The 14,202-nt window shown below is 42.8% G+C and overlaps 1 protein-coding gene across 2 annotated transcripts in view; it reads right to left on the bottom strand.

The window, feature by feature from the left end:
* PIK3C2B (phosphatidylinositol-4-phosphate 3-kinase catalytic subunit type 2 beta) overlaps positions 1-13,844 on the bottom strand; it is a 515,998-nt gene extending 502,154 nt beyond the window's left edge. For both annotated transcript variants that reach the window (XR_009555057.1, XM_060231371.1), the window contains exon 1: positions 13,524-13,844. The gene's annotated coding sequence lies outside the window, so the exon portion shown is untranslated. The remainder of the gene's footprint in view (positions 1-13,523) is intronic.
* Between the last annotated feature and the right edge of the window lie 358 nt (positions 13,845-14,202).

Here is a 14,202-nt window from a genome sequence, read left to right as displayed (position 1 = left end):
TGAGAATGGATTCAATTCCTTTATACTTTAGTGTCTTCTCATAAAAAAGGCAAGGGGCCATCATTGCCTGGGAGGCACACACACTGTAGCCATTTTAAAAACAGCTGTGTTGACATTTATCATGTTGTTCTGCTGTGAGTGACTTTTAAGACCCAACATGGAAAATAAATGTTGAGGGATGTGTCAGTTAGGTGCTAAAAAGCAGATTTTTAGTCTGATGTCAAAATTTGAATAGATGATTGAAACCAGAAGCAATTTCAAATGTCAACATGCTTGAAAAGTCACCAGCATCTTATCAGGACATTGGTCAAAATGATACTACACCTACGCCTATGAAACTGTCAACTGTGAGGCAGGAAAGACAAGTCCAAGATATTAATACCAGGGCCCACAGTTCATCATCAACAGATGGGGGAGAGAAAGACAATAATTTTGTTTTGGAATAGGGTGTTAATGGAATAGGGTCTACAGATGCAACTGCTACCCACAGCACTAGTGTGCATGCTAATTAGAAGAACTTGTATTCGAAATCTTTAACTAACAGATTTATTCATCAAAGAATCTACCTGGTGGTAAAGGTCAAGCAGTTATTTCTGAACTAACTAAAGATGGTCACTGTGTGCTATTATCAACAGCTGTGCATTGATTAATGGTGAACAACACTGATAGGAATTCATATTGTGAGAAGGGAATGCTCTGTGCATGAGTAATGACAGCACATGCATCTTACTAAGTACAAGGATAACACAGCTAGATTTTGTTGTATTTTTGTATTGCATCCTCCAGTTGTAGTGACTGGCCAAAAGAACAAAATAGTTCTATCTAGACAGCAACTTGAAATAAGGCATGATAGTTAACACCTATGGAGATGTAACATTTTATAGCAAAGGCAACCATTTCAGGACAAAAATGTGGTCTACTGTCTGCACTATGGTGGGGCCAACCACAAAACAACTGCCATGAGAAATAGATCCAGTTGCAAGATATTGAAAGCTTCCAGGGAAAGCATTGTCATGTAAAAGAGGCAGCTGCTTCCTAATAGGTTCTCCCTGAACTCTTCTGAAGCACCAGGGGAAAAACCCAGGATCAGCTTTTTGTCTCAGGGAACCTCAAACAGGCTTGAAATCCCACAACTATATTAAGTCAAGCTATCACTCCATCTAGCCAAGGATTTCCAGGTTCCCAGCAGAGAGGTCTTTTCTAGCATCTGCTGTCTCCAATAATTTAACTGTAGAGGGATACCGAAGTGAATTTTCTTAAGTTATTGCCTTGAGATCAGCAATCCTATCTCCTAATTTATTTGTTAAAAAGCAGTAGAAGGGAGGAGGAGGAGGAATTTCTCATTCCACCACCACACCTCAGTGGGCAAAAAAAGACAGGCATGAGAGCTAGTAGCAGCAGCAGCAGCAGCCCAGAGGGTGGCAATTGCAACTGAGAATACAGCAATCCAAAAAGGGGGGGGGTGTCCTACAGCTTGTTCTTCATTTTTTCTTTCACTGGGAGATCCAATCACAAGGAGAACCATGGATCATTCAAAAATCTATATTAATGTGACTGACTGTTCTTTAATTATTTTGAAGTTCCATTTAACTCTTTGTGATTTATTCCTAAATAGGATGGATTGCAGTATAAATACTACTTTTGCCAATTGAGAAACCACCACATTCCCTTCTAAGACAGGTTAAACTTTGCAAGTTATGGCTGGTGATTTATTTTTAGAACAAAACTGCCAAGGATTCAAATGTGAGAAGGAAAACAAGGAGCTCCCTCAGAATTTCTACTTGTGTGTTACTGAAGAGCCACACAGAGCTTGAGCCACAGAAGCAAGGACAGTAGGAACACAGCAGCCTTCCCTCTCTCTCCTAACTTGCTCTGTTGTGCTGCCATACTCAAAGGACAAAGGCAGGCAGCTCAGATGAGAGAGATCACTCTTTGGGGACTGAGCACACCATCAGATTTCTTGGCACTGCTCTCTCCCTAACTTTTGTGGTATGTGCCAACAGCAAGACAAAAAACAGATTTAGAGAAAAGGCATAATTAATGTTCCTGATTTGCATCATTAGTAATTAGAATTGCCAACAGCCTGGAAGAAGAAAAATGTGCTGTCTCTTTAATAAACCTGTTGCAGTGTTTCATAGTATAGAGGTAAACAATATCACCTTGCAAGCAACCAACAGCCCAGTAAGCCTCTATTAAAGGAGTAGGACATTTTCTACCCAGGCTGTTGTCAACCTTCCCTCCCTGTTGGTATTCAGATGACTCCTAAAGGTCCTGCAAAACCTTTGTTCATCTAAAACCAGGGAATACCAAGCAGGCTGCAGTCCACAGGTCCCAGATTGGTACAAACAGAGACCCAATATACTGATTTGCAGGCCTCGAATTCAGCAGGAGCTCACAGAAGCACAGCTCCTGAACCTTTCTGAGGGTTCCCCCTCCTCCTCGCCACCTTGTCCATTGAACAGTAGATGCAGCTGCATAAAAATCCCTGGATGAGCTCCACCACCTATTTTTCTACAAAGCAACCCTTGCTGATTTGTCCATGGCCACTCAAACACATTTCCTACACATGCGATAGTGATAAAAAAAAAACTTTTGGGGGGAATAGACTGTTAGCCATATAGCCATGCACTTAACATACTAGGTAGCAGAGAGGTGGTTTTACATCCAGTTTGGGGTGTGTTCCCTTTCTGTGGTTGGTTTGTCCCCCTTCTGTTTGCTTGGAAACTACACTTCTAAGAAAAGAAGAGGAATAAAGCACCATTTGCTGTGCCCTCTACCCCTTCTTGCAGAATGAACTTCTGACAGTTCAAAAAGAGCAGCTGGAATGAGCACTTAGAAAGTGCAAAATGCCAATTCCCTTGGCTGGCCTTACAAAAGATGTGGGCATCAACAAATTGTAGAAAAAGATGGTGTTCCAGTGTCTTACTGTAGTCTCACATGCCGAGTTCCAAAATTTAAAGCACCCAGAGCTAGATTTTACGGCACACAAAAATTGATGTGCTTCTCCTTTCCCTCAAGTGAAAAAAAAAAACCTCCTGCAGTTTTCTAAAGCCTTGGAACAAGCCATCCAAGCCAACAGGCCCCTTGGAAGTTGTCTGTTCACTGCTCTTGTTGCTCACACCATTATGAACTCCTGCTTGCAAGCCCTGCAGAAAATGTAAAAAAAAAATTTCAAATTCACCAGAAAAACTGCCAGAGGCTGTGTAGGTGACTGATAAGCAGTCCAGTGGGATTTGCTGGAGAGCCAGCATGCTGTAAGAATACTGCCTGGATGAGAAATGCAAGCCAAATGACTGCAGCCTGTGAGCTGCTTCTGAACTATCTAGCATTAGAGGAGAAAGGATCTCAAACAGATGGTATCTCCATATTTGACAACTGCTTAGATAAGCCTTACATACAGTTATTTCACTCTTATGTCTCCATCATACTTATACTTTATTTGATTTATATCCCGCCCTCCCTGCTGAGGCATGACAAAAACTGAAGTCGTATCAGCAAATAACAAAAGCAGTAGATAAAACATATTTAATAACATGAATTGGGTTTATATGACAGCAATACTTGAGCATGAGATCCATGCCATCTATTCAACACGGAACTCCACAGAATGTCTGATATTTTACCTTCTTGCAGGGATCCAGTGTATAGTGAGGGCATGCACTGGTACCCATATCAATATATACAGTTATTCATTTGGCTCATGAAAACAAATGGGGAAAACAATGCATTCATGGCAGTTTCAAGGAGAGAGAGAAGGATTCTCCTTCCATCTCATCCACTATACTTTAGTGTGCTTTGGGTGGTGGCGGCAGCAGAGGAGCCAGCAGGGAGGCAAAAGAATGCTTCCCTTACTTTGCCTCAATGTACCTTGGGAAATGTAGTCTGTAGAATTATTGCAGAATTTTGATGTCAGGCATCTGAGAACTACATTTTGATGCATTCAGTGCAGCACAGTGCCTCATGCACTAGCTGTCACTGAGATCCTGGGGAGGCAGAACAGGAAGATTTTTCTCACCTGATCTCCTTCTGCTTGAATCAACAGCTAGTCTTGGCCCACTGTCACATAGCAGCACCACTGCCCACAGAAGATTAAGTATGGTGAGGAGGGATGGGAATTAACAAATTACTATGAGACGTGAGCATAAAAACATTAAAACCAGAAAAGAGAGTAATAAGTGGGGAGGCAGGAAGGAATGGCACAGATCTTGTTTGTGTGCAACCATGAGGCTGTACACAATGGGACTAAGGCTTGTTAGGGTTGTCAGCTTTGGGCTAGGAAATTCCTGGACATTTCAAGGAGAAGCCTGGCATTTGGGGAAGGGAGGGAATTCAGCAGGGATGTGATGCTATAGAGACCGCTCTCCATTTTATTCAGGGGAACTGATCTCTGTAGTCTGGTGATCAGCTGTAATGCCAGGAGATCTCCAGGCCCCACCTAGAGGTTGGCAATCCTAGTGTGGATAAACAGACCATTTATTTTCATTAATATAAGGAGGGTGTTTCTATGAGACCTTTCCTGCTACTTTGCACTGCACCCTTTCAATCTGCAAAATGAAAAATGGAGCAGCTACTTATAAAGGGTTCCACAAATGTTTAACATCTAGTGAATTCTTGTGTGCTGTTCTTCTATTTGCACTGAATATACCAACCCAAAACATGAACCATGATGTAACTATGAAAAAACACTCAAACTCCCTAATATTTATGTTTCATATGACGGACCAAAATGTGCCCAATAAATACATTGGTGCAGGAATAACAAATTCATACAATCATTTTTGTGAATTTGTTATTCTTGCACCAATGTATTTATTGAGCACATTTTGATTAGTTGTGTGAAATAATATAAATATTATAGAGTTTGAGTGGGGTTTTTTTCTTGTAATTATATTACAGTTCATGTTTTGGGCTGCTATTTTCTATTCTGTGATTCTCTCATGTTGCATTATCTATTTGCATTGAAGCATGCTTGCTCTGTGCACCAGAAAAATCACATTCAGCCGTGTAAGACTGAGATCTGACAGACATCAATTCAACTGCCTGTGGCACCAGAGTAAGCAAGTTTCAGTGCCATGTGTAGCAGCCTCTCTGTTTCTGGGCTAAGTGATGTAGAACACCCTCAAGCCTCATCAAATGGAACTGCACTCTGCACTTCTCCATCCTTCATGACGAAGAAGTTTCAGTTCTCCAGAACAGCCTAGCAGTGCATGACAATTTATACTGCAGACATAGGCACCTCCACCTCCACCATCAGGATGTCAATTCTCAAAGGAATTAACAATCAGATGGCATGTGTGGCAGGGGTGGAAGTCAAACCCTCCTTTTGCCTTAAGAGCTAAGTACTGAAAACTGGACTATTTTTGCAGCTAAGCTAAGAACTTCACAAACTGGGAAATCCCAAAAGTCTGGTTCTGGGAGGAGATAAATGAGCAGGTGCATTTGCATATACACAAATATAAAATGTGTAAAGATAATATTATGTATTCATGTAATCAAAAGGGGCAGGTGTAACTACGTTAGTACATTGTTATCCCCAGTACTATCTCCTAAGTTCTCAGTAACTGAAAAAATTGAAGTACTTCTCTATTAAGTTACTGAAGAACAGAGAATCACTTCTGTTTGCAAAGGTGATTTTTCAGGTGACTTTCACATCAGGACTCCCATCTAGAGATAGTGGGGGTGTGGAAAATTTGGGAATAAGAACAGTTTTTCCATAGGCTTTCCCACAGGAGACTCCCCCCCCTCATTGTTCCATTGAATAATTGGAAGGTTTGGGAGACAGTGGGAAAGGAACACAGAGGGTACATTCACACTACACTAAATGCATTTTGCAACTAGATTTTTGCTATTCTTACACAGTGAAAATCCAGTTGCAAAGTGTATTATTTAGTGTGATGTGAACCAATGTTTCCTCTAAGTTGAGTTAGTGTGAGCTAGCTCACAGTTTTAAGCCACCGGCTCACACATTTTTGTCTTAGTTCAAGAAAAATGGCCCCAGAGCAAACTAATTTGTGCACTAGCTCACAACTTTAATGCCAGTAGCTCACAAAGTAGATTTTTTTGCTCACAAGACTCCACATCTAAGAGGGAATACTGGTGTGAACACACCATTAGTCTGGAATGACTCAAGGTTTTATTCACTCAGAAAGTGTCAGGTAAAGAAAATATTTGTACACATCTACTGTATTCACAGGAGTTATCTAATGTTGTGCTGCCTCATCCAAATACTAACCAGGACCAACACTGCTGAGCTCTGAGATCTGACCAGATCAGGCTAGCTGGCACCACTCAGGTCAGGTTACTCTGTGGGAATTGTAAATTTAACTTGCTAACCACATATGCTGATAGTCCTATTGGGACTATATGAGATTCTTTCTGTTCACATTATTTTCCTTCCTACAAAATTTGTGTGTGTGTGTGTGTGGGGGGGTGTTATTTTCAACTTTTATTTTCCCCTGCCTCTTGGACAGAAAAATGGAAGGAAGAAAAAAAATCTTCATGGTTTTGAAATATCTTTTATTCACAGTTGTATTACAGTGCCATGTTATGCAGAGTTATACTCTTCCAAGGCCATTGACTTAAATGGCTTCACAAGGGTGTAACTCTGCCTAGGGTGGAACCGTTAGTGCCTTTCAGATTCAGATTGTGACTAAGGGCTAGCAGTCTTCGGATTACTCTCCACCACATGGCCAAATTGATTTCCAGCCTGCAGCAAAATTCTGGAAAAAATTACTTCCCTCTTCCCACTTGCAGTCCCTACAGAGTAGCATTTAAGAGTGGATTCAAACAGGCAACATTTATTTCCTCCATCCTTGTTTTATGCATTTACACAGGGACATTTAGGTGACCTTAGCTACCTCAAAAGAAGGCAGCTGCAAATGGTTGTGGCTGCATGTATAAGCAGCTGGTTTGCACTAAAGCTCCTTCTTTCGGTTGCACACAGATAGAGAAAACAAACTCTTCTTTCTGTGAGCATCTAAACTTGGAACTTTCAGCTTCCCTTGACTTAACCTATCGTAGTGAAATCAACACTCCAATCTGCCACCATCTACAGCTACATGCTTCCATTGTTCACCTAGCCCCATCACACTGAGCAAGCAGCAAGGAAGAATCAAAAGGACAGGACAGGAAACAGCATATGAAAACACAGCTGGGGAGACTCTCACCTTGCAAACAGACCTTCCCACACAGCATCATGAAATCAGAAGGCTGGAGAGCCAAAGACTATCTTAAGAGTGTCACATTCCAGTGTGTCTTGCAAGCACAGGCCCTAGTTTAGTCATAACCATACTAAGGGATTCTAGACCACAGATAAAGATCATTCTGTTCAAGGCCAGGGCCTGTGCTAGGCTTTTTGGTGCCTTAGGTGAGGTGCAAGACTACTGACTTGCCCCCCCCGCCCCCCCCCCCCCGCAAAAAAAATCAATTTTTTAAAAACACGTTCCAGGTTCAATATGAGAAGCTGGCCCTGGACATATGGACAATGGATGTAGTCATTATTTAGGATTCTACTGTATCATAACCTAAAAGGCTAGTAAGTACCCACTTCCCCATTGTATTCCCCCACAAGTCAGCAGCCAGTGAAATACATGGTGTATCCAGAATTTAAGATTTTTTCCTACAACAGAATAACAAATTGGGAAATATATTATGGGAAAAGCTGCAAGAACTGCATTCAAGGACTCCTGGCAAGGTTGGATTGCTTTAAAAACCCGAAAGAAAGGAAATTAAAATGCCTGCTCTGGAATGGCTCCAACATAATCAACCCCCTCTTCAAGAGACTAAGATTAGACTAAAGTGTCCATCTCATCTGGCATCCTGCTTCACACAATAGCCATCAAATTGTCCTAGCTGTCCTGCAAGGCCAACGGACAAGGTGCAAAGATGAAGGCTTCCTGCTAATGATGCTTCCAGCACTGGTATTCAGAAGTTTATCACCTCAGGCAGTGGATTTTCTATAAATCATCATGGCTATAGATCCAGGTGCAAAAAAACAAAACAACTGTGTTCAATGATGCTACAAAAATATAATGTACAAAAATGATATTCAACAAATACTGGCACAATCCTTATTAGGTAAATTCAATATGTAATAAAGTCCTTCCAACCAAGCAGTCTCTTAACTCAAGCAGTCTTATAATATTGTCCACTGTTGTCTTCAGATAAATATATTCTTGAATAAATATATTCCCCACTCCGTGGTTTCCGGATTTTAAAGCGCATTTCAGTCCGTGGTCCTTCCTCAGGTAAGGTTTATTTCCTCCCAGAAAAATTCTACTTCATATACTCATTCCAAACACTTTCAAAAACAAGTTTGTGTATAGTTTCCTTTCAGGGTTCCAATTAACAATGTTACATAGCTTAACAGCTTCACATGATTCAGAATTCAAGTCTCATCCCTCTTATCTTGAATTCTGAAATACACCTTACCTGAGGAAGGACCATGGACTGAAACGTGCTTTAAAATCCAGAAACTGCATAGTGAGGAATTATAACTTTTTTTGAGGCTACTTTTCAAGAATATATACATCTGAAGACAACAGTGGACAATATTACAAGACTGCTTGAGTTAAGAGACTGCTTGGTTGGAAGGACTTTATTACATATAGAATTTGTATAATAAGGATTGTGCCAGTATTTGCTGAATATCATTTTTGTACATTTTATTTTTGTAGCGTCATTGAACACAGTTGTTTTGTTTTTTTTGTATTTGAGATATTTTACTGTGCTCCCCTCTTTTGTTACTTTATAGATCCAGGTGGGCAGCCATGTTGGTCTGAAGCAGTAGAACAAATTTTGAGTCCAGTGCCACCAGACTCAAAATTTGTTCATCAAGGCTAATTACTGACATTTACAACTGGCTTATCCTATATGCATAATGAACACTTCAAAATCCAAGTACTAGTGTATTTAAAGCTGCACTGCTACCCAAGCAATAAGAAGCAGCAAGCCCAGCAGAGAAGCCATGGTTGGAGGAGGCTCTGAGACTGGTTCGGGCATGTCCCTGCTGGCCTTGCTGCTGACCAGCTGCTGCTGCTGCTTCCCAATCATGACTGAAGAAAGGAGGACAGAGCCACCTGCCAGCCCACAGGCAGGGGCTGTCACCGCCATGACGTGCTGGAACGCCATGAAGGCGCAAAAGAAAAAGAGGTGAAAGGGGGAGCAAGTAGTCAGTAGTGAGCCAGTGCCATCTTATCTGGGTGAGGGGCAGCTGGCCACGGACAGCCAGCCTCATCACTCCCCCTCACAGTACCGCTCTGGCAAATCAATCAAGTCCAGCTGAGGCAAGGAGAGGAGGCCCCTCCCGCCTTGGACAGAGCATGGTGCAGGACAAGATTCTTCCGCAGCCCTGAGAGAAGGAGGGAGGATCTGAGGAGAACCCTGAAAAGGTTTTTATTCTGAAGGCCAGGCAAGTGCAGACCAGAAGGAAAAATGGTTAATCTTTCAGGTGCCTTGGCTCTACCCTAGTGTGGGTGAGCAGAGTGGCAAGGCTGGCACAGAGTGGAGGAAGGAGATGCGCTATGTTGCCCCACCCCTCAGCCTGGGGTGCTCCTTACCTTGGCTCAGCAGAGCTGCTGCCACCATGAGGTGAGTGTTCAAGTTGGGTGTGTAGGACATGCCAGGAGGGAGGCAAGGCAAAGGGAGCATGATGCCCAGCCAGCCAACCAGCCAGGGAAAGAAGAGCCCATAGTGTGCCTTAATGGCTGCCCTCAGGTGGCACGTGCGGGGAGAGGGAGAGGGCACCCACCACCCCTGTGGCCAGATGCCGCCCTAGGCAGTCGCCTACCTGGCCAAATCCCTAGCACTGGCCCTGTTCTAGGCACATCAGCAAGGAGCTGTCGGAGAAATGGTGCTCTCACTTGAGAAATAAAAGAAGAGCCTTCTTTGGCATACCTTTGCTTCCCTCTACCTCACTGCAGAAGAGAATGACTTATTATTCTTCACAAGCTTAACATCCCTCCAAGGCTGCTTCCATACAGAGTTTTTTTTAATTCTTTGTGTAGCTCCTGCAGATACCTCTGTAGTCACTGGCATTACACTATTCACATAGCAGTTTTCCCTGTAATGTTAATGAGTGCCCACAGCCATAATTTCCTCACCCCTCCACCACAGGTCTTCTAAAACTATCTATTGCAGTCCCCAGCTTTTGTAAAAAGTTAGCATATGTCTCTTTTAGTTGTGGAGTTATGGGAGGGGAGGGATGCAGCCTGTAACTTTCCCCTTAAACTCCACAACAAAAAAGGGCTAGAAAATTACTTTTTACAAAAATGTAAGCTGGGAACTAGTCCATTGTTGCCATAAATGGTTATAATGCTACAGAATTCTAGCAGTTTCTGAATTATTTTTAAAAAATTTTCTAGGGTTTTTTGGGGGGAGTAGGGGATGATGGCCATGATGGCTGAAACAAGAAAAATGGTGCAAATGTGCATGGGACATATAAAACATGCACCCCTTCCTGTACAAATTGGCTTTGATCATAGTCTTTCCTTAAAAAATTGTACCAGACCAGGTTTGGAAAAGGTCACAGAATGGGTGGAGGGGGACACACAGGATGAATAGAGGCCAATATGAAGCAGATGCTCCTGAAAACAGCACTGCAGCAAGGTGGGGATGGGAGGGGGGATCAGATGTGGAAAATGCGTAGGATTTTCTCAGTTACTGGTGTCAGCTTTATTTGGGAGCAATTGGGGAGTAGTAATAAGATGTGATGTCACCCCAGAGTCGGAAATGACTGGTGCTTGCACAGGGGGCTACCTTTACCTTTAATAAGCTGCCCTAGAAATATTATATAGGTCATGCATTTGTTTGATTTGTTTTCAATGGCACCTAAGGGACACAAATCAAACAAGATGTTTGGGGTATAAGCTTCCAAGAGTCAAAGCTCTCTTCATCAGATATGCTGACTAACATGACTACCCTCTGAAACTATGCATTTGTTTGTTTTGTGTTCTCATGAACTTCCACAGGTACATTCCTTAGGCAAATAATGTTATTTATTTATTTTCCTGATGCCAAGCTAAGAGTCATGCTTCCATTCACAGGTAGCAGCTGAATAAATCCACAAAACTAGATGAAGTACTGCACATACTTCCAGAAGCTCTTCTCAGGGACAGAACCTAAGGTTTTCCCATGTAAGATCTAAGGAAGTTCTTCTGTGGCAGCCCTTCCAAGTGAACATCTGTGAGCCTCCTTCACTAGTCTTATTCACCAAGACATTTGTTCCCTGAAGATCTTCATACCCAAATAGTGAACCCCTCATGTTCAATGCAGTTAATTTAAAATACCCTCCCTCTGTGGTATTTATACCAACATTCAAAATAAGGCAAGATACATATACTGATTGCTCTCCTGACCTTGGAATGCCCTGCAGCTTCAGCCCAAAAGCCTCCAAGGCATGGAATTTTCAGATGTGACCTAACTAGTCATATCTTTTTCCTGTGACGTATTAGGTATGTCATTTTGTATATGTCCTTGATAGTGCAGCTTATGAGCCCTGGCCTGTATTCTTTGCTAGCTGGGTTAAAGACCCTCCTTTGCTAATCATATTTCAATGCAGATGATTCTACCCTAGTTCATATTAAAAATGGGGGGGGGGCAAATACATGGGGGAATGCTTATGCTACTGGCCTTATCCATGGGGAAAATCCAATTATCTCTATCAGAAAATACACTTATGTTTGGTGCAATTATTTGCATATGCTTACAGTAAAGCATGTGTGAGGCCCAGGGAATAAATCAGTATTGCATTTTATCATATAACACAATCATAGTATGCCATGCAATTGGATTTAAAGCCAATCTCAAGTGAACAAGAATGTAGGAGTTTGTTTGGTCTGCAGGAATCAGATCACAGCCTACAAATGCTGTAAGGAAGAGGAGTCTAAGAAAGGCATCAGCAGATATCATTTCAACTCAATAGAAGTTTAGAGCAGTGTGGAAAGTGGCATCATAGAAGACTGCCGCAGACTGCTGAAGTTAAAAATATCTGAAAAAGGGAGCTCCAATGGAATTAATGCTGCTGTCTCTTAAGATGCCACTGAACATCTGCTTAGTTTTGCTTAAATTACAGCTAAATAGTTTGATGTGTACAGTTAAGATTGCACAAAGCTGCAGCCTTTCCCCCCATCTGCTCCTTTAAATGCACAGTCACTTCTTCAAGTCTGATTTTATTTATTTTATTACACATATCCTGCCCTCCCCTGATTTGCTCTTTTTAATTAATCATCCGCTCATTTTAAAAAGCATATACAGTGCTGGGGGGGGGGGGACAAGGTTAGGGTGAATGACATAAAGGAAATGAATGTCACACTACTCTATGCCCAGTCCAAAAAAAGCATCATTTGTCTCTTTCCTTAGTAGGTCAAGGTCTCCCCCCCACTTCCTCCAAAAGAGAAAAACAGGAATGCCAAATGCCCCTTTAATTAGGGATTTTGTCCTCTTGTTCATCATTTTAACTAGGATTATGGTAAGAGCCCTATAAATTACATATAAACCAGACTACACAGAGAAACCATAAGCTCCTTATGTTTTTCCAAATGCAAGAGCTGAGCTGTTTAAAAAAAGAAGAGGTATATACATGAGAGGGAGGAGGGGGAATGAAAAGCAGACAAGAAATAACGATATAACAATACTGGCATTCCTGGCAAAAGACACACCCAAGCATAACCAGAGTTTATTTGCTTTCAGACAAACCAAGTGTCCTTACAATAAAATAAACGGACGCACCTTCGAGAATAGAGGCCAAACGTTCTGGTTAAAGTGCAGGGAATTCCCAGCCATTCCTCGAATACGTATTTGGTTCCTCAAAGATTTATTTGGAACCGGGGGGAGGGGAGCGGAATTAAGCTTCCAAGGGTGTAACTTTGTCTCGGATTGCACTGTAAACCTTTGGGTAAAGTGCCGGCCAAATGTATTCGAAAGCCTGCCAACTTGAGAGAACCGAGCAGAAAGATACTGCTGTCCGTGTCTGAGGTCCTGGATTCTCGCTCCTTTTTTTCTTTGGGTGGCCCAGTCTCCGCACTTGCTCCCCCCCCCTCCCTTTGCCAAGAGACCGTCGCCTTGAAAAGAGGTGGAAGGCAAAACAAATGTTTCCAAGGAGATCTCTTACCTCCCAGCACACGTTGTAAAAAGCTCACAGGCAAATCTCATTCCAAAGGGAAAGATTAAAGTAAAGCCAGTTTTAGCTTTCAAAATAAACGATACGGCTGCAAGTAAGGAAGAGAGATTATGTAGACTGACCAGAACTGGATCCCGCTCTAAAACATTCCTCCACAAGCTCGAACTGGGAGCAGCCTCCATGCCTGCAACCTGCTTGTTCTCCAAGGCTCGAGCGGCTGTGCTGTATCCAAGGCTGGGACTGCAGTGGAAGAGCTCCCACCCCACCCCCTTCCTCCCACTAGAGAATTTTAAAGGAGAGATTTGTTAATTTCACCCGGCTGCAGAGCCGTGGTCTCAAATGCTCGGCTAGTTGATATCCCATATCCATACAACTGCCCCGCCAAACCGGTACTCCCAATTCTTACCTGGTGTTTGCACAGCAATTTCCTGCCCTGCTGCAGCAGTTTTCGAGCGAGATTATTTTGCCTGCACGTCTCGCTTCCACAATGCCTATTTGTCCCCCCCCTCCCCCGCCTCCTCCCGTGATAATGCCAGGATAGCGATAGCGCCTCGGAGCGATCTGCTAATCCTGTTGCATCTGGCATTAAAAATCCAAGCAGCAGACACAGCGATGGGTGTCTCTTGGAAGGTTACTGGAGAATTAAACAGCCGAGCTGCAAATTTCCAACACAACAGAACGAACTAGCCTGAGCGAGAGAGAGACGATACAACCGAGCGAGACAATAGAGAGGAGAAGGGATGAAAAGGGACGCGCCATCTTCTGGCGACCTTGCGCATGACTGCTCTGAACCCTTGCTTTAAAGAGCCAGCTGCTGGTGCTCTGGCTGCTTTCTGGACTGTGGGTGAGCTTTCTGGTCTCTGTAAGCCGCTTTGACTCCCCTAAACCCCACGGCGATCAAGCTTTACTTTGATACTGCATTGCGGGTACGGAGCAATGCCGCAATCCCATTTGCGCTTCAAAATTGTTGCGCGGAAGGAAATCTCCTGTCTGCTCCGAGAAAACGATTTGGTGCAGTTTTCAAGTGCAGGCGCAGATCCATGAAAGAATGACAGGTTTATGCCTCTGGGTTCTCCTCTTTTGAG

The sequence above is a fragment of the Heteronotia binoei genome, chromosome 2 (assembly GCF_032191835.1).
Source record: "Heteronotia binoei isolate CCM8104 ecotype False Entrance Well chromosome 2, APGP_CSIRO_Hbin_v1, whole genome shotgun sequence".
Taxonomy (NCBI): Eukaryota; Metazoa; Chordata; class Lepidosauria; order Squamata; family Gekkonidae; genus Heteronotia; species Heteronotia binoei.
Note: the sequence above shows the minus strand (reverse complement) of the source record. Positions and strands in the feature narration are given on the sequence as shown.